The sequence below is a fragment of the Bombina bombina genome, chromosome 5 (genome assembly GCF_027579735.1).
Source record: "Bombina bombina isolate aBomBom1 chromosome 5, aBomBom1.pri, whole genome shotgun sequence".
Classification (NCBI taxonomy): domain Eukaryota; kingdom Metazoa; phylum Chordata; class Amphibia; order Anura; family Bombinatoridae; genus Bombina; species Bombina bombina.
In genome coordinates, this window is record NC_069503.1 from 578558514 (window position 1) to 578578620 (window position 20107).

Genomic DNA, 20107 nt, shown 5'->3' on the forward strand with positions numbered 1-20107 from the left:
GAGTATTTAATCTATCCCCTCTTCTTATTTCATGAAAAAGTAGGACTATTTCCTCATATGTAAACGAAATAGTAGAATTAAACACTCGGTTGTACCAAAATTGGACTTTCGCCCATAGCTGAGATATCTTCGGGCAGGTCCATAACATGTGGCGGGGACTTCCGGATGGGTGGAGTCAGCAAGCACACGTACGCTGACTGTGGGCTCTGAATCTGGAAGAGCCGGAAAAACTCCCCAAGAAGCCTGGATCCCTTGGCTACACTCTGAGGGTGGCAGTACGGGCAACGGGCCGACGCGGTCCAACCACAGGCAGGGAAGTCCTCATTTGCTGCTGGGCTCACAGCAGAGCCACATATCTTCGGCGCTGGAGATACATCCGACCTCAGCTGGGTAAGGCGGACCGGAAATAGGTTGCGTCACTGGCTAAGGACGAGGCGCGGGTACAGGAGGCTACGGTGATAAGTCAAAAGTTATTCTACTGGCCTGAACACAGGAGTGCGGTCCCTAAAGGTACTACGAATCGGTGGCCTTTTTCCTTGGGCACTGGGGCATCAAACTATCTGGCCTGGTTCCAGATACCTATATATTCGTGCACAGGAGTACTTGCTACACAGCCAAGAGGATCACGCTGGTAACAGCAAGGGACCGCTAGTGGTAAGAGTATCACCTATATATATGGACTTGGTGAGTAGTCTATACTTCTACAAATTCATTTAAGCAGTATGAAATTACGCAAAGGGACAAAACTTTGTAAAGTGCCATATTGACTGATTAAAATCATGTGTTGCCTTTAAACCAGTACTTACAAAGCAAGCTTAAAACGCTGAGGAATCTATAAGCTTGCCCCAGGTGGCTCTAAATTAACAATAAACACGCTAACCTGCATTTCAAGATCTCAGTTTTGCTCAGAGGCACTGCGGGCTATAACATTAAAGATCTGGGACTGACCCTGCTAAGGCCTATGAAAAGTTACTGGAAAAGTTTATGGCATTTGGGTGCTAATTTGATCTGTTGAAAGTTGAAGTCCAGGTAGAGGATATATCTGGATTATAATGATCGGCTCCTGATGCTAATTAAAGTGTCCCTTAAAGAGCCTGGAGACGTAAAACTGTGAACATTTTCTTGCTGAACAGAGGATAATGGTGGACTGGGTATGATTATCAGCTCAAGGGGAGAAATATGTCTGAATAAGGTTTATGTAAAGAAATAGTCTGTTGAATACTTTTGTTTGTTAAAGGAATTGCCGCATTCTATTAGCAAGGAAAGGGTGGAATTGTTGAGACTACGTTATTGTTATCAAGGGTATTACCTTGCTATAGTAACTATTGGATAAAGCTAGGTGTCCTAATAAAGTACAATTAAGCATTTTGGAAAAAGGGCAGACCGTTAGTACAAGTTGATCTTCTAAAATTAATAAGTGCCCAATTAAACTGGTTTGTGATTATAAGACAGAAAGTGAGATACATGTATTTTGTTACATTATACATATTGTTGTAAAGTATTCAATACTAGGATGTTGTTCTTTAACTGCAGCAAATATTGTTAATATAATGACTGCTAATTTAAGTGATAACAACAGTTATATAAAGTGAGATTTCGGACAGAAGTGAATTTACTTGGAATAAGTACTCCATAAGAGGTTGCCAAGAATAGGTCCATCAATATCTTAGGATAAGGCCCTGGTTGGTTATTAATAAATAGCTGAGCACTGCGTGGATTTGTGTTGCCTTGCTGTCCCTAATTTTTGTGGGTGGTTGGTTTCCTTTGCTTCCTTCCTTTTTTTTTTCCCTTTCACTATACGCACTATTTGCACGAGCTACACTGTTGGGTTTATAAGTTTTTTTTGTTTTTCTTTGGTTCACCCACACTTTTCTGTTGGTAGTTTCACTTTCTTTTTCTTAGATACTCTTTACGTGCGGGAGGTTTTTTGGCCCGCACGATAAAGAGTAGAAAGAGTTGACACCTTGGATCTTTTTTTTTGCACGGATTCTATGTTAGAGAAACTTTTGTAACTTTTCTCGTATTTGGCTTACCCATCTGGCACTACTAGCTTTCACGGGTATATCTCACAATTTATTGCACAGAACGGGACGATCTTTATTACATATGGAAAAATTCGTCCTGCACTCTAAGAACAATTCGCCAATAATGGCGCCTAAACACAAGGACAGAAAGGCTAAACAGGTCGATATCAGTATAGAAGCTACAAATGACCCTACACCGACCACTGTAGACAACACAAAACTACTTCAACAGATTTCTGATCTGTTCATGCCACAGTTCGAATCAATCAAACAGGATATTGCAAGTCTGTCAGGAGAGGTTAAGCAATTTGCTATAAGAATGGCAGAGGTTGAAGCGAGGGTCTCGGACATAGAGGATCGTATTATTGTACAGGAACAGTCGAGTGTATCACAGAGTAGACAGATCAATTTACTGAATTCCAGACTAGAGGAATTAGAGGACAGGGCCCGCCGTAAAAATTTGAGAATAGTGGTTCTCCCTGAAACAATAGAATTCCAGGATTTGCTGTCCTTTGCTTCCTCTAAGCTGCCGCAAGCATTGGGACTCACTACAGAAGGTCTCCCAATGCAGATAGAAAGGGCCCATAGAGTTGGCCCAATTAGGGATAAGCAGGATGGTACTGGTAGACCAAGACCGGTAATTATAAAATTTCTGAATTTTCAGGATAAAATAAGTATCCTCAGGCACTATCGTAAAAATAATAGTCTAGTGATTGCTCAACACAAAATATTGGTCTTCCAAGACTTCTCTGCAGAGACTCTATCTAAAAGGAGGGAGATGTCACCATTTTGTTCTAGACTGATTAAGGCTAACTTTAATGCAAGGTTAATATACCCTGCGAAAATCATTTTTGAAAAAGATGATGCTTCAATAACATTAAATAATCAAGTGGAGGCTCAGGAATATTGTGCCAGACATTTGTAAGAGCAACAATTTTAAAAGTGGATTTGCAAGAAAGAAATGCTATGTTTTTCTTTTTTTTTCTCTTGATCTTGATGTTTGGGTTATATTTGAGAATCAGCCGATCCCAGGGAAGGGGGGGAGAGATATTGTTTTCCTTTTTGCTTGGATACATGTTTGTATCAGTTTTAATTTTTGGTGTGTTTGACAGTTATTTTTGTCCTTTTGATGGATCAGAAAAGATGTTGTGTGATGTTTTCTTTTTCCACTATTTTTTTTTGCTGTTTTAAATGGGGATAAACTTAAATTAATTTCATGGAATGTCGGGGGTATAACTTCCCCGATTAAGAGGAAACTTATTATTAAGGAACTGGGGAAACATAGGCCCGACATTGCATTTGTTCAAGAGACCCACCTGAAACCTAACGAATTACTTAAACTGAAAACTAAATGGGTGGGAGAGGTATTTGCAACAACGTATGAGAAAAGGAAAAGAGGAGTTGCTATACTGCTCAATAAACAACTTTCTTATCAGATTATATCTCATGTATTAGACATAGAAGGTAGATTTCAGATTTTGGAAATCTTGATCAATAAGTGTCATTTTATTCTATGCAATGTATACGGTCCAAACTCCTTGGATAGAGGATTCTGGGAGAAGCTGAGTCTGCAGTTACTCCCTTTTATAGGGAAGAATATTATCTTGGCTGGAGATCTTAACATGTCATTCACTTCTAGTTTAGATAGATCGAACCCCACGCAAAGATCCAGATATAACAGGGAGGCGAAGGTCTTACAGAATTTTGGTTATAAGCTTGCTCTTAAAGATGTATGGAGACTGCAACACCCTGATAGTAAAGAGTATACTTGTGAGTCGAAGACTTTTAAATCCTTTTCACGAATAGACTATTTCTTAATATCTAGTAATATGTTTGGTTTAGAGATTAAATCAGATATAGGTGAGATTGTTATTTCCGACCATGCAATTATCACCTTAGAAATTAATGCAATGCGCCCATCAGGTGTATGCAACTCACGCTTTTTTTCCCCTCAATATCTAGTTAATAACTCCAAATTTAAGAATTGGATACAAGCCAGCTGGAAAGAATTCTATCAGATTAATGCTGCATATGGTGATAAGCCAGAAATTTTGTGGGAAACAGCGAAAGTAGTTTTTAGGGGTAAGATCAAATCTTATCTATGCAAATGGAATAAAAAAAAAAAAATAGAGAAGAACAATTAGCCAACCAGGTGAAAAATACTTATAAGAAATATTTAAATTATCCCAACCAGACTTCCTGGGCTAATTATAATGCCGCTCGAGTAGAGAGAGATTTGTTCCTGAAACAAGGTCTAGCCCTAGAAATCCAAAAACAAAAAGCTAGATTTAGAGGTCATTATGGTAATTCTGCAAAATACCTAGCAAAATTATCTAAAGGTTGGTCGCAGAAGAATTTTATAGCTACAATTAAGATTGGGGACAGAAGAATTACTAACATCTCTGAGATAAGAAGGGAGCTTGTTAAATACTTTCAAGAGGTTTATTCGGCAGGAGTAGTCATTCCAGAGAACAAAAAAGAATTTTGGAATAGTATAGAGCTACCTAAAATAGATTCTCAGGACTTAAGCCGGTTGAATGAACCTATCTCACTATGTGAGATTTCAGATGCAATTAAACAGGCCAAGTCTAATAAGACACCAGGTCCGGATGCTCTTCCATCGGAGTTCTATAAACTCCTACACGATCAAATTCTTCCTATATTAGCGTTACTTTTCAATGAGTATTACATCAAAAACCAAATGCGATCAAGGTTCTTTTCAGCATCCAATGTGGCGTTGATCTTAAAAAAGGATAAAAACCCAGAAATGTTGTCTTCTTATAGGCCTATATCGTTGCTAAATCAAGATTATAAGCTTCTAACGGCCATTATCTCAAATAGACTTAAGCATATCCTGGAGCCACTAATTCACCCAGATCAGGCAGGCTTTATGGCTGGAAGAAATTCAGTGAAGAATCTTCGAAAAGCGATGCTGGTCATTGATCATTTTTGGAATAGATCAATTAAAAAAAAGTTATACCATAATACCGACCTAGCTCTGTATAGTCTGGGATCACCTGTTTAGTGCGCTTAAAGGATTTGGTCTCATAGGGAACTTTTATGATTTTATTAGCACGTTATATCAGACTCCAACATCTGCTATTATTATTAATGGAGAGATATCTGAGAGTTTTACTCTCCAACGAGGTACTCGTCAGGGGTGCCCTCTCTCTCCCTTATTGTTTAATCTATCTCTAGAGCCACTGGCGATATTATTAAGAAAAGATCTAAAAGGAATCAAGTTGGGGAATAAGAACTTTGTGACATCACTATTTGCAGATGATATTCTGCTCTACCTTAGTAACACTAAACAAGCTATACCCCAATTGTTAAAGATTATTGAAATATTTAGCTCAATTTCAGGCTATAAAATTAATTGGGGGAAATCAGAACTGCTGTGGATCTAGAAACCTAAGAGCTATATCCCACATCCTTTTAAAGAAGTACAAGAAATTAAGTACTTAGGTATCATGTTAAGTAATAACCCTTCATTATGGTATGATTCAAATTTCCGGAAATGTATAGATTTGTTCGAACAGAAATTATTAGCTTGGCATAATCTTCCCATTTCTCTGTCAGCGCGTGTAATGCTAATCAAAACAATTCTATTCCCAAAATTACTGTATTTATTAAAGAATCTGCCTCTTTTGATTAGGAAAAAGGATTTAAGATTTTTTACAAATGTTATTTACTAGATTTATATGGCATGTGAAGAAAGCCAGGATATCTTTGGTTAAATTATCTTTTTTAAAAGCACATGGTGGTTTGGCGTTACCTAATCTTCAGTTTTATAACTATGTTGCACTTACCAAATTTGTATTAGATTGGATATCAGAAAAAGAGCATGTCTCCTTTTTTGAACTAGAATCACAGTTGGTAGCCCCATTCTCACTTAAAGCACTGATACATATTCCAGCTATGAGTTTACCAACTAATGTGACACATTTACACACTTTTAAATATATAATCCTGGCATGGCAGAAACTCTGCTCTGAGCTGCATATTAACTTCCGTAGATCCGAATTTCTTCCTTTAGTAGGAAACCCGGCTTTTCTTCCGGGGATTACATACAAAGTTTTTGCTACATGGGCCAGGAATGGCCTTCAAAATGTAAAAGATATTTGTGTAAACGATTCCCTAACGATTAAGACATTTGCAGAACTAAGAACTAGTTTTAATATAGAAAAAACCTCCTTCTATGCGTATCTCCAGGTACAACATTGGATCGCGACTTTACGTGCAGGGGATAGTTCCAGACCCTCATTGGGGGTCCTAGAAGATGTGATTAGACTATATTTTGCTGGGAAAATCTCCATCTCAATTCCTTACAATATGCTCATTAAGCACCACGGACTGCTACATATTGACGATATAGAGAGGAAATGGGACAAATCCTTAAAAATTACTAAAGGATATATTCTTCAAAGTTTTAAACTAGTTGATCAAACGCAAATCTTTATAGATTGGAGGGAATCACACTTCAAGTTAATCAATCTGCTATATATTACACCAGCTAAAATGTCAAAATGGTACAAAAAGGAGGTTAATTGTCCCATATGTAATGCTAGGGATGCAGACGAAATTCACTGTTTCTGGAGTTGCCCTAAAATAATGCAGTTCTGGAGTAAAGTATGTTTCTGGACGAATAAAGTGATTGCTTGTAATCTTATTCTCGAGCCGAGATATATTTTTTTCCTTTTAAATCATGAGGACCCTTACTCGAATACGAGACTTATAAACACTATTATCCTAGTGGGACGCAATGTCATTCTCAGGAACTGGAAGTCCTCCCGGGAGCCTAAATTCAAGGAGTTTTTAAACAAAATGCACAACCAGATTACTATGGAACAATTTATTTCAAGAGACTATAGCGACAAGTCAATCCAAAGATTTTTTCTTAAATGGGAAAAAGTAATAATAACCTTCCCTTTAGATGCACAATTGCAGTTAATAGCCCCACTAAGGGAATCTTGCTAGTTTGTTCAGCACTTGGAACTTGGCTTATTTCCATCTAATTGGAAAATATAAAAAATTTTGTTTTTTCCTTTTTTGCCTCCGCCTCTTTAAGAGATTTTGCCGTCTATGTAATTTAGGCGCTTTTTTTTTTTTTTTTTTTTCTTTTTTCTTTTTTTATCTTTTTTTGCTGTTTGCCATACCGCCTTTAGTGTCCCCCTTCGTCACCCTGGGTTTCGGCTGATTGTCCACTGCAGGAGGTTCTATGGAGTTAGCCAGTAAGATTAATTTTTATTGACAACAAGATCTAAATGTCATTGTTTGTTGTGTAAAGGACCATAAGCATAAAGTGTATTGGAGTTTAATTTAATATGCTAATGTAGAATTGGTATGTTTCCCTTATTTTGTAATTGATGTGTTAATAATTGATTTTCCTTGTCTTATTTCTGTACTCTCAAATGATTTTTCAATAAAAACTTAAAAAAAAAAAAAAAAACATGTGGCGGAGATCAGCCCGGCTAAAGGCGCAATGTTCACAACGGTAGCTTTTATCAGGATAGAATTTGGACAGACGGGCCGCGAAAGATAAGAGTTATTTATTAGCTTTAAATGTGATTCTTTCCAGTTAACCGGTACAATAAGTTTCGCGACTCTCGCCAGACTATCACTAACCTTATCAAAATCTATAGACATTATACATGGACGCCAGGAGTTAATTATTTTCTCCTCCATCAGTATACCTTGCTTAGTCAGCATGATGTCGTAAATCAGAGAAATTGAAGAGTCACCTAAGATAAATCTTCTAATGCATCCCTTAATCTCAGTCCAGTCACTCCCTCTACCTGCCTGCCAATCTTGGGCATTCACAAAATGCCGGACCTGAAAATATGCGAACCACTGCCACCTAGAAAGAGAAAATTGTTCCCTAATAGTATCCCATGAAAGCATCTGAAAATCATCATCCACTAATTGCTTAACAAATTCTAATCCCTTAACCTGCCAGTCATAAAAAGATTTCTGATCAATACCTGGAAGAAATAATGGATTCTTCCTAATTGGTAGATATTCAGAGAAGGAAGCATCGATTTTCATCAGTCTACATAGTTTGTCCCAAGCTATAATTATATTCCTGAAAGACAACAGTGAAGATACCTCCAGTAGGAGAGACTGCGGAGGACAATGAACAAGTGCTTTTAATGACCATGGTTTAACCATGTAAGATTCGATATCAAAAATAGTAAACCGCTCAGTTTGGGAAATACAATCAAAGACAAACTTACTTAAAGCAACATAATTGTATAACCTTATACTAGGCAGTGCTAGTCCTGCACTGGTGTATTTTTGTGCGAGCCTATCCAGGGATAAACGGGGGTTTTTCGATTTCCAGATAAATTTTGAAAAACTGGCTGTCAGTTTCCTGAGATCCTTGTTGGAAATCACAAGAGGTAAATTTTGGAGATAATAAAGAATTTTTGGAAAAATTATCGTTTTAATAAGATTAACCGCTGCCGTAAGTGATAACGGAAATGTTACCCAAATCTTAAGATCCTCTTGGATTTTCTGAAATAATCCTTCAAAATTGGCCTGATACCAAAGTTTTGGATTTCTATTAATCTCAAGGCCAAGGTATCGCACCGCCTCCACCTTATGAAAAATAGTTAAGGGATAATCCCTGCTCGGTTCCCCTAACCACATCAATTCACTTTTTTCCATGTTGATCTTGTAACCTGCAAATGAACTAAATTGATTTATCACGTATATTACATTCGGGATTGTTTCAGCCACTTTGTTAAGAAAGAGAAGGATATCATCTGCGTAAAGTAATATTTTCAGATTTTGCCTACCCAACGGTATCCCAGGAAGAATTTGACGTAATTTAACCGCCAAGGGTTCCAGTACTATATTAAAGAGGAGAGGTGAAAGCGGACAGCCCTGTGTTGTTCCTCTTTGTAAAATAATCCCAGGAGAGATCTTACCATTAATTAGTAAATATGATACAGGATTTTGGTATATTTTTTGAACAAAACTAAAGAAATTACTGCAAAATCCAAATTTAAACAAAGATGAAAACAGGTGCTTCCAGGAAATGCAGTCAAACGCTTTAACCGCGTCTAACGTAAGAACCGCTGTGTTATCAAAATCCCTTCTTTCTCCACAACGTTCTGCATTCCAGATGTAATCAACTGAAATTATTAATTTCCTAATATTCTTAGATGAGGACCGTGCCGGCATAAACCCCACCTGGTCCGGATGGATACGTTTTTCCAGACAGAGGACAAATCTCTGCGATAAAATAGCCGCTAAAATTTTATAGTCCGCATTGAGGACAGAGATAGGCCTATATGAGGCCGGATCTTTTGGATTTTTCCCTTTTTTAAGGATCAAAGATATTAGCAGCTGTAAAGAATGAAGAGGGAGTATTATCTGCTGTAAAATAACTATTAAATAACTTTTCTAATATTGGAATAAGCGGCTCTGACAGGGTTTTGTAAAATTCGGATGGAAATCCATCCGGACCTGCAGCTTTATTCAATTTAACCCTTGAGATTGCCCTACTGATTTCTTTCCTTGAAATGGGGGCATTCAACATATCCAAATCTTCTAGTTGTACTTGAGGGACCAGAATCGAAGACCAGAAGTTCGTTTCATTATCTTGATTAAAATCCCCTTCCGTATATAATTGTCTATAAAAGTCAAGAAAAATTCCCGAGATTTCTTCCGAATCCAATGTGGATCTACCCTCCTGCTGTAACACCGGGATGAAATTCTTATGTTTCCTTACTTTGAATAATCTGGCCAGGCTCTTAGCAGAGCAACCATGAATACTCTTAAAACGCAAGTTGATTTTTACCTCTTCTTGTTGATGTTTTTGTATCAAAACAACATCTCTCTCTTTCTTGGCGTTTAGATAAATATTTCAATTAATCCTAGTAGGTGAACTACAATAATTCCTAAAGGCATTTCTTACCTGGTTAGATAATAGTACTTCTCTAGCGTGGATTTTCTTATTCCTCAAATATAAAAATCCCTTTAGTTCACCCCTTAAGACCGCTTTACCTGCCTCCCAAAAAGTTTCAATTTTATGAAGATAATCCACATTATGTCTGAAATACTCATTCCATCTTTCCTCTAGCCAGGCCATAAATCTGGGCTCATTAGATAGATACCTAGGATAAAAAAACCTAGAATTCTTATCCTCCAATCCATTTTGTATAAATAAGGAGATCGAGATTATCGCATGATCAGAAATCATAATATCTCCTATTTCATCCTCAAATTTACCACTTGAAATTGAGCCTGCTACCAAAAAAAGATCTATTCGCGAAAACGTTCTATGAGCTTTAGATTCACAAGTAAATTTTTGAATATCCGGATTTAATCCGCGCCACACATCATGAACCTGTAATTTCTGACAAAATTTCAGAAAATATTTTGAGCTTCTCTTATTTTCTGATAAATTTTTAGCTGAAAGCCTGTCCATTTGCGGATATAGGGTCATATTGAAATCCCCTCCAATTATTAAGTTTTCTTTAATAAAGGGGAATAATTTGGTCTTCATTTTATCCCAGAATCCTCCATTAAATTTATTGGGACCATAAATATTACATAAAGTAAATTTAGTTTTGTTTATATTGATATGTAGAATAATAAATCTAGCTTCCGCGTCTATCTCAGCCTGGATAATATTATAATCAAGGGCCTTATTTATCAAAATCGCTACTCCACATTTCCTACCTTTAGCCGCAGAGGTTATCACCTCCCCTACCCACTTAATCTTGAGCTTATTGGCTACCTTTTCATCTAAATGCGTTTCTTGGAGGAAGGAGATATCTGAATTCTTCCTTGCTAGGAGTTTAACAATAAGCTTACGTTTGGAGGGAGAAGAAATCCCCCTCACATTCCAAGAAGTTATCCTAAGCACCATTGAGTACTAAAAAATACATATCTTAGGACCTGTGGCTAGCAAAAGAGGAAGGGAGGAAAGGGAAGAGGGAGAGAGAGAAGAGAAAAAAAAAAAAAGGGAAAAATATTTAATGGACATGCAACATTCTTATCTTGCATAACATAAAAAAAACAATCTTGACTTTTAAAATTTAACCCAACAAATTTAGAATTAAGCATACCTAGAGTCACTAAACACCTCTGAATTTTAACACATTTTTGTATTCTCGTAAGCCTTTTTATCATACTAATACTGACAAACCTCAGGGTTATTTGTCTCATCGAGCTTATTTATCTTTAAGGAATTCTTTAGCTTCCTCAGCCTCAGAGAAGCTCAGACAAGATCCTCCGTACTCAACTATAATTTTTGCAGGATAAATCATACGTGCCTGAATTCCTTTATTAATAATTTGAGTACATAGGGGGGCCATCGTCCGTCTTCTCTGGGAGGTTTCCACTGAAAAATCCTGAAACAGCATAACTTTGTTATTACCAAAAATCAGGGGCTCCTTTAATTTTTTGTATAGTTTCATTATTTCCATTTTATCTTGAAAATTCAATACTTTGCATATAGAGATCCTATTTCTACCCTGCGCTGATTCTAAGGGTTTCTTTTGACCAATCCTATGGGCTCTCTCAATTGCAATAGGAAGCATTGATTGAGGGACTCCCAGTCTCTGCGGTAATACCGTAGACGTAAACTGTAACAGATCTTCAAACTACGCTGATTCTGGGAGACCCACAATCCTTATATTGTTCCTTCTGGCCCTATCCTCCAGGTCATCCAACCGCCCCTGTAAGATATTAATTTTCACATCTTGTCGGGTAATGATATTATCTTGAGCGCTGACCTGGTCCTCTAAGTCAGATATCCTGCTCTCAGCTTCCTACATTCGATTAGCGAATTGTCTTACCTCAGCTGACAGAGATGTAATTTCAGTGGATATTGAACCCAATTCTTTTTTAATCATATCGAATTGAGGTGAAAATAAATCGGACAATTGGGTAATCAAAGAATGTGTCTCAGTAGTATTACATAGTAACTCTGCTGAATCATCAGTATTAACCTCTAGGACTTTCGCTCTTTTGTCTTTTATTTTGCTCGGCATTCTGGGGGAGGAAGATTTCCCTTGTGAATCCATATATCCATATAATAATACGTGAAAAATCAAAGTGAGCCAAAAAAAAGAAAAAATGTTTTTTCAAGTGACAGTAACAAGAATTTGTGAGGTGCTCGCGTGAATATTTTATTGTGAAGTGCTCACGTGAATATTTTAACTTATACAGATTAAGCCGTGTTGTCGACAGAAAACAATAAATGATTTAAAAAAGTGTTCTAGACCAGAAATTTCCTAAGAGGGGGACGTGATTTCTCTTCGATCGCCGCTAATATCCCCAAACACCAAGTGAGTGTAACCACATAATAAGGTGAATTAAGGTGAAAAGAAAAAAAAATTCCTCCACAGAACGCCACTCCACTATTTATCCGAATTAAACTATATACACTCCACCAGTATATAGACAATTCCTAGCAGGGCTATCTGCAATCTACAATCTAGCAATCTGCAATCTCGCTAGCTTAATGTGAAATACCGAGTTAAACAGCAATCAGCTCCTTCTTTGTCATACAACCGTTATATAAATCAAGCACTTAGATCTATCAAGGCGAAATATACTAACAAAGCAACACATATGTTCTAAGTGCAAGATAGCTAGGCTAGTAACTAGATTTTTAGCACCTTTAGTAAAGACAACTAGCACTATATTATTGGGGAAAACAGAAAGGGAGACGTTTAAGATTATTCAAAACAGTCAATCTAAGTATCTACATATCACATAATCTATACAGCAGAAGAGAGTTTCATTAGATTAACAAACCACTGTACAACATCCATAAGTCTTAAATACACATAAACATTAAATCTCTTAGGCCTAGATTTGAAGTTTGGCGGTAGCCGTGAAAACCAGCGTTAGAGGCTCCTAACGCTGGTTTTAGGCTACCGCCGGTATTTGGAGTCAGTCAAAAAAGGGTCTAACGCTCACTTTTCAGCCGCGACTTTTCCATACCGCAGATCCCCTTACGTCAATTGCGTATCCTATCTTTTCAATGGGATCTTTCTAACTCCGGTATTTAGAGTCGTGTCTGAAGTGAGCGTTAGAATTCTAACGACAAAACTCCAGCCGCAGAAAAAAGTCAGTAGTTAAGAGCTTTCTGGGCTAACGCCGGTTTATAAAGCTCTTAACTACTGTGCTCTAAAGTACACTAACACCCATAAACTACCTATGTACCCCTAAACCGAAGTCCCCCCACATCGCCGCCACTCGATTACATTTTTTTAACCCCTAATCTGCCGACCGCCACCTACGTTATCCTTATGTACCCCTAATCTGCTGCCCCTAACACCGCCGACCCCTATATTATATTTATTAACCCCTAATCTGCCCCCCACAACGTCGCCGCCAGCTACCTACACTTATTAACCCCTAATCTGCCGTCCGCACGCCGCCGCCAGCTACATTATAGCTATGTACCCCTAATCTGCTGCCCTAACATCGCCGACCCCTATATTATATTTATTAACCCCTAATCTGCCCCTCTCAACGTCGCCTCCACCTGCCTACACTTATTAACCCCTAATCTGCCGACCGCAAAGAGCCGCCACCTACATTATAGCTATGTACCCATAATCTGCTGCCCCTAACACCGCTGACCCCTATATTATATTTATTAACCCCTAATCTGCCCTCCCTAACATCGCCGACACCTAACTTCAATTATTAACCCCTAATCTGCCAACCGAATCTCGCCGCTATTCTAATAAATGTATTAACCCCTAAAGCTAAGTCTAACCCTAACACTAACACCCCCCTAAGTTAAATATAATTTAAATCTAACGAAATAAATTAACTCTTATTAAATAAACTATTCCTATTTAAAACTAAATACTTACCTGTAAAATAAACCCTAATATAACTACAATATAAATCATAATTATATTATAGCTATTTTAGGATTTATATTTATTTTACAGGTAACTTTGTATTTATTTTAACCAGGTACAATAGCTATTAAATAGTTAAGAACTATTTAATAGCTAAAATAGTTAAAATAATTACAAAATTACCTGTAAAATAAATCCTAACCTAAGTTACAATTAAACCTAACACTACACGATCAATAAATAAATTAAATAAAATACCTACAATTACCTACAATTAAACCTAACACTACACTATCAATAAATTAATTAAATACAATACCTACAAATAACTACAATGAAATAAACTAACTAAAGTACAAAAAATAAAAAAGAACTAAGTTACAAAAAATTAAAAAATATTTACAAACATAAGAAAAATATTACAACAATTTTAAACTAATTACATCTACTCTAAGCCCCCTAATAAAATAACAAAGCCCACCAAAATAAAAAATGCCCTACCCTATTCTAAATTACAAAAGTTCAAAGCTCTTTTACCTTACCAGCCCTGAACAGGGCCCTTTGCGGGGCATGCCCCAAGAAATTCAGCTCTTTTTCCTGTAAAAAAACATACAATACCCCCCCCCAACATTACAACCCACCACCCACATACCCCTAATCTAACCCAAACCCCCCTTAAATAAACCTAACACTAAGCCCCTGAAGATCTTCCTACCTTGTCTTCACCTCACCGGGTATCACACCGATCCATCCTGGCTCCGATATCTTCATCTAAGCCCAAGCGGGGGCTAGACATCCATCATCCGACGGCTGAAGAAGTCCAGAAGAGGCTCCAAAGTCTTCATCCTATCCGGGAAGAAGAGTAGATCTGGACCGGCAACCATCTTCTTCCAAGCGGCATCTTCTATCTTCATCCGATGAGGACCGGCTCCATCTTGAAGACCTCCACCGTGGACCCATCTTCTTCCGACGACGACTTCCCGACGAATGACGGTTCCTTTAAGGGACGTCATCCAAGATGGCGTCCCTCGAATTCAGATTGGCTGATAGGATTCTATCAGCCAATCGGAATTAAGGTAGGAATATTCTGATTGGCTGATGGAATCAGCCAATCAGAATCAAGTTCAATCCGATTGGCTGATTAGATCAGCCAGTCGGATTGAACTTGATTCTGATTGGCTGATTCCATCAGCCAATCAGAATATTCCTACCTTAATTCCGATTGGCTGATAGAATCCTATCAGCCAATCGGAATTCGAGGGACGCCATCTTGGATGACGTCATTTAAAGGAACCGTCATTCGTCGTCTAGTCGTCGGTTGAAGAGGATGTTCCGCGTCGGCTTGGAAGAAGATGGTTCCGCTCCGCTCCAGAAGAAAGAAGATTGAAGATGTGGCTTGATAGAAGACTTCATCCAGATGATGGACTTCCGACTTCAGCCCGAGGATGGATTTCTTCAGTCGCCGCTTGGATCCAGACTTCAGCCCGAGGATGGACGTCACTCTTCAGCCCCACGCTTGGGCTTGTATCAACACTTCCGAGGCTTGGATCAAGACTTCCGAGGACGGATCGGTGAACCTGGCAGGGTGAAGATAAGGTAGGAAGATCTTCAGGGGCTTAGTGTTAGGTTTATTTAAGGGGGGGTTTGGGTTAGATTAGGGGTATGTGGGTGGTGGGTTGTAATGTTGGGGGGGGTATTGTATGTTTTTTTTTACAGGCAAAAGAGCTGAATTCTTTGGGGCATGCCCCGCAAAGAGCCCTGTTCAGGGCTGGTAAGGTAAAAGAGCTTTGAACTTTGAACTTTTTATTTTGGGGGGCTTTGTTATTTTATTAGGGGGCTTAGAGTAGGTGTAATTAGTTTAAAATTGTTGTAATATTTTTCCAATGTTTGTAAATATTTTTTTATTTTTTGTAACTTAGTTCTTTTTTATTTTTTGTACTTTAGTTAGTTTATTTCATTGTATTTATTTGTAGATATTGTATTTAAATAATGTATTGATAGTGTAGTGTTAGGTTTAATTGTAGGTAATTGTTGGTATTTTATTTAATTAATTTATTGATAGTGTAGTGTTAGGTTTAATTGTAACTTAGGTTAGGATTTATTTTATAGGTAATTTTGTAATTATTTTAACTATTTTAGCTATTAAATAGTTCTTAACTATTTAATAGCTATTGTACCTGGTTAAAATAAATACAAAGTTACCTGTAAAATAAATATAAATCCTAAAATAGCTATAATATAATTATAATTTATATTGTAGCTATATTAGGATTTATTTTACAGGTAAGTATTTAGCTTTAAATAGGAATAATTTATTTAATAAGAGTTAATTAATTTCGTTAGATTTAAATTATATTTAACTTAGGGGGGTGTTAGTGTTAGGGTTAGACTTAGCTTTAGGGGTTAATACATTTATTAGAATAGCGGTGAGCTCCAGTCAGCAGATTAGGGGTTAATGTTTGAAGTTAGGTGTCGGCGATGTTAGGGAGGGCAGATTAGGGGTTAATAACTTTATTATAATAGCGGTGCGGTCCGGTCGGCAGATTAGGGGTTAATAAGTGTAGGCAGGTGGAGGCGACATTGTGGGTGGCAGATTAGGGGTTAATAAATATAATATAGGGGTCGGCGGTGTTAGGGACAGCAGATTAGGGGTACATAGGGATAATGTAAGTAGCGGCGGTTTACGGAGCGGCAGATTAGGGGTTAATAATAATATGCAGGGGTCAGCGATAGCGGGGGCGGCAGAATAGGGGTTAATAAGTGTAAGGTTAGGGGTGTTTAGACTCGGGGTACATGTTAGAGTGTTAGGTGCAGACGTAGGAAGTGTTCCCCCATAGGAAACAATGGGGCTGCGTTAGGAGCTGAACGCGGCTTTTTTGCAGGTGTTAGGTTTTTTTTCAGCTCAAACAGCCCCATTGTTTCCTATGGGGGAATCGCGCACGAGCACGTTTTTGAGGCTGGCCGCGTCCGTAAGCAACTCTGGTATCGAGAGTTGAAGTTGCGTTAAATATGCTCTACGCTCCTTTTTTGGAGCCCAACGCAGCCATTCTGTGGACTCTCAATACCAGAGTTATTTTAAAGGTGCGGCCAGAAAAAAGCCAGCGTTAGATACGCGGGTCGTTACCGACAAAACTCTAAATCTAGCCGTTATTGTTTTAGTTCCCCCCCTTCAACTGCCTTTAGGTGAGGGAATCCCCACTATTATCTAACTTCCCTCCTAATATACAACAGCAAAGACAAGATTATCACAGCAGGTCCTAATTGGGACCCAACACATAATAATATTTACTATCGAATTGGTATATTCGATCAATATAGTCCCAATTAGTGACTCAGAATGGTGTCTGTTCCAGGATCATTACACAGTCCCGTCACTATATTCCTCAGAACTACCAGGCCCCACTTCGTGAAGCACTCAAAAACAAAACCAATCAGAAATTTGCAATTGCAATACTTATCGGGAAAGCGTCTTTCATGCGTTTGTTTTTATACCATTGGCTGCCAGGGATCCCTCAGGTAGGTATGATCTTTATCTGCTTTTATCGCTCACCAGGGAGCGCCTGTGGGAATATATTCAAGACCGGCACTGGATCTCACTATGTGATCTCGCTGGGTATTCGGTCCCCCTCGCCAACCCGTGTAGCCACTCAGCAGCCAATACTTTCGCTCGGGCTTACGTTCAGGCTTACCCAATCAGCAACGGACCAAGCCGCCACAGCTCACAAACGGAAGCACCGTACAATCTCCACCATAGATGATCACCCCGGACCAGATGACCACAGTCACCGGACACCCACACCGGCTCCACAGCCCACCCGGGGGCCCTCAGTGTGGATCAAACCGGTAGCGTGTCCCCAATGCAAAAGGGTTCCTGGGCGAAATCAGGTATGTACAGGCCTCTGTAGAGCCCGCCCAGAGTTAGGCTAATTCAATTGTGTCAGGGTTCCAGTCAGTCTTTGAGTTCTGTGCCTCTGTTTGTGGAAGAAGATTCCTTTTGCTGTTTACTTTCTGGTTTTGACCTCAGCTTGTTCCTGATTTTGTTTATGTGTGACCCTTTTGCCTTGAAGCCTGATTTTGGACTGACCTGCTGGATTTTCTACTGTGCCTGTTTTATAATCAAGCCTCCGGATTTGCCTTGTACTGAATTTGCCAGAGAAATACTAACCCTGCTAGTCTGACCTTGTTTCCTGCTTTAAGCTACAGCTCTGGAGGCCATCTTTGCTGCAGTGTCTGAACTGCCAAGACCAGTGTTTAACCTCTGCCTGCCTGAACTGCCAAGGTCTGTGTTTAACCTCTTGCTTGCCTGAACTGCCAGGACCTGTGTTAACCTCTTGCTTGCCTGAACTGCCAGGACCTGTGTTAACCTCTTGCCTGCCTAGACTGCCAGGACCTGTATTAACCTCTTGCTTGCCTGAACTGCCAGGACCTGTGTTAACCTCTTGCTTGCCTGAACTGCCAGGACTTGTGTTAACCTCTTGCCTGCCTAGACTGCCAGGACCTGTATTAACCTCTTGCCTGCCAGGACTGCCAAGGCCTGTGCTTAACCTCTTGCCTGCCTGGACTGCCAAAGCCTGCCATCACTCAGCCTCTGCTGTATCCTGTGTTCAAGCATTGCTTATACTTGGCCTTGCAAATATTGTGCCTGTGATACCAATTCCTGTATTTCTCATTTGTCATTATGCTTAGAAGCAAGAAAGCTACATTAGCCCCATTCAATAAACTAGAGCCTGTAACTGAATATGCCTCTGCAAATGAGCTTCACTCTCTAGACCCGACACCAAGTGTGACAAGAACAAATTCACAACAGCTCCTATTCTACAGTTCCCTAATCCATCACTACAGTATATCCTAGAGGTAGACGCCTCTCACTTCGCAATAGGAGCAGTCTTATCTCAGATCCAATACATCCTATCGCCTTCTATTCCAGGATAATGACCCCATCTGAACGGAATTATCCAGTTGGTAAAAAAGAACTCATGGCAATTAAATCCTCCTTAGAAAACTGGCGCCACCTACTAGAGGGAACTCCTCTCCCCATTCTCATTTATACCGATCACAGGAACCTTGTGTACTTGAAAACCAACCAGACTTTAACCTCGCGACAGGTCAGATGGAGTCTCTATTGCTCCTGATTTAACTACTTGATAACATATAGATCTGCAATTTTGCAAACAAAAATGGTAAGGCCGATGCCCTATCACGTATTCACCCCAAACCTAAACATCTAGGGGAGAAAACCTCCATTATTTCCCCAGACCATTTCCTTGCTCTCAACTAAATGATTACATTAAAGACAGTCAGGCACAAGATACTTCAAAAGCAATCAAGAGTCTCCAGAAATCTTCCACTAGTATCTACTTTTTCAAAGATGCTCTATATACCTTCTGAATTAAGGCACGAAGTACTGTACAATGTGCACGATTCACCATTAGCAGGTAATCCTGGCATTTAAAAAACCTATCGCTTATTGAAAACCTCCTTTTGGTGGCCCATAATGTTGAAGGATGTTGAAAGACATGTACAGACCTGTAAGGTATGCACTGTCTCTAAACCAGATAGGAAAAGACCATATGGGCTTCTTCTAACCTTGCCTGTACCAGATAGCCCTTGGAAGGAAATATCTATGGATTTCATTGTAGATCTTCCCATCTCCTCTAAAAATAACACAATGCATGTAGTCATCAATCGTTTTTCCAAAATGGCACATTTTATTCCTTGTCAATAGCTTCCAACTGCAGCCCAAACAGCAGAATTATTCATATCACATAGTCAAACTCCATGGCATACTTCAATAACAACAGATCGAGGGACACAGTTCACCTCAAAATTCTGGAGACAGCTCTGTAAAGTGTTGATAATTTAGCAACGCCTTAGTACTGCCTATCACAAACAAATGGCCAAACCGAAAGAACCAATCAGTGGTTGGATCAGTACATCCGATGTTACACCATACAACAACAGGATAACTGGACCAGTCTACTGCCATTAGCTGAGTTTGCCTATAACAACACACCTAACACCTCCACTAAATTCACCCCCTTCTTCGCCAACTATGGCTATAATCCTACATTCCATCTCTTACCCAAACCGTGCTAGTTCATGCCCAGTTGTTGATGAGTTAACTAATTCCATTGCAGAAAACTTCCCAATCCTAGAATAAAACATCAGATCTGCGCAGAACCATCAAAAATATTTCTCCCATAAAAACGCAGACTACCCCCAATTTACTCCCCTGGGGAGAAGGTC